Source organism: Chiloscyllium plagiosum, unplaced genomic scaffold, assembly GCF_004010195.1.
Source record: "Chiloscyllium plagiosum isolate BGI_BamShark_2017 unplaced genomic scaffold, ASM401019v2 scaf_95405, whole genome shotgun sequence".
NCBI classification, from domain to species: domain Eukaryota; kingdom Metazoa; phylum Chordata; class Chondrichthyes; order Orectolobiformes; family Hemiscylliidae; genus Chiloscyllium; species Chiloscyllium plagiosum.
Window position 1 is genome coordinate 3063 of NW_025207916.1, and position 1887 is coordinate 4949.

A 1887-nucleotide genomic window follows, 5' to 3' on the forward strand; every position below is an offset into this window, starting at 1 on the left:
CACCCTCTCTTCCCTGACCTATCACCTTCATCTCCTTCCCCACCTACCTATTGTACTCTATGCTACTCTCCCCCCACCCCCACCCTCCTCTAGCTTATCTCTCCACGCTTCAGGCTCTCTGCTTTTATACCTGATGAAGGGCTTTTGCCCGAAACATCGATTTTACTGCTCCTTGGATGCTGCCTGAACTGCTGTGCTCTTCCAGCACCACTGATCCAGAATTTTGGGATTCATAGTCCAATGATAACACCACTGGGTCATCACCTCCCCAACTGGGGGCTCTCCATCCACTGAAGACCCATCGGTTCATGCAGAACACGGAAGGTGGGACAAGCATTGACCGTGAAGGCTCCTGTGGTCAGCAAGCTGCTGCTACTGACTGGGTTTTGGCCTGAAGGATAGAGATTTAGTTTCTCTCTCGGAGGGGATTGGGAGTCTTTGGAACTCACTTGCTCAAACAGTTGGGGGTGCAGGATGCTTGAACATTTTTAAAGCAGAGGGAGATAGATTCTTGATGACTGAGGGGGATGGAGGATTATCAGGGGAGCATCCAGGAAGGTTGAGTTGACAGTAAAATTAGAGTAACCATCGTCATATTGAATGATGGAACATGCTGGAAGGGGATGTGGTGTACTCTTGTTCCTTGATTATAGAAAGAACATGTTCTAGAATGGATCTTGCTGAAGGCAGAGAGACAGACAGGCAGACGGAGAGACAGAGAGAGACAGAAACAGACAGACAAACAGAGAGGCAGACGGAGAGACAGAGAGAGACAGAAACAGACAGACAAACAGAGAGACAGACAGGCAGATGGAGAGACAGAAACAGAGAGAGACAGACACAGACAGACAGACAGACAGAGAGACAGACACAGACAGACAGACAGACAGAGCGACAGACACAGACAGACAGACAGACAGAGCGACAGACACAGACAGACAGAGACAGACAGACAGACAGACACAGACAGACAGACAGACAGAGAGCTGTATCTTGATGAAGTTCGAACTTGTATGTGTCAGAACGAAAACACAAGAATCACAAATTGCACAGCCTCAGAATTTACATCACAGCAGAATCAGGTGTCGATTGGCTGGCAAGTTGACCCTGATTGGACAAGCTGTTGCCATGGAGAAAGCAGTAGGACCGAAAGGCTCCCAAAACTCCTGGATAGGTTTTATTTTTTTTTTCTTTTTCTTTTTTTTTGTAGTGCTTATTTTTTCCCCAGTACCCATGGTGTGTGTGTGCAGGTGTGAGACACAGTGAAAGACACAAAGTGCACGAATCTTTATTCAATTTCCACCACCAGGAAGATAGGAAAACACCCGGGTGGCCAGTGATGGATAGGTTTTATTAAAAAGCACAGGAATGTTCCTATTGGCTGCAAAGAACAAATTGTTCTGATGAAGGAATGTCACTTGAAGGGAAACTAACTGAGCTCCACGAGATATCGGAACTACCCGAACGATCCTAACAAAGTGACATTGCCTTTAAGAGAGAAGTGAGCAGATGCTGCTTTAAGGAGGCTGGTTGTTGACAGTTTCCAGACGAGAGAGGGAATGTTCCGGATAGAGGCCAGCCCTGACCTTATCCATCTGGCTATGATCACTGCTGCCAACTCCCAGCATCCTTTCCCAACGCTGCTTCCTGGAAGGGGAAAGGTCACCATTTAGGAACAGTCAGTAACTCAGACTGTTTGAGTGTTTCTCTCCCACACTTTATTAGACAGTCCTCACTATGTTCACAAATCAACCAATTCCCCGTCACATTCACTGATATCGGGACATTCCAGTAAAACCACCACACCGCACACACCTGACTGTCCAGCTCACTGCCCTCATAGACTACACCATAAACCCCCACCCCCTCCCCCGTCTCCCACAGCCC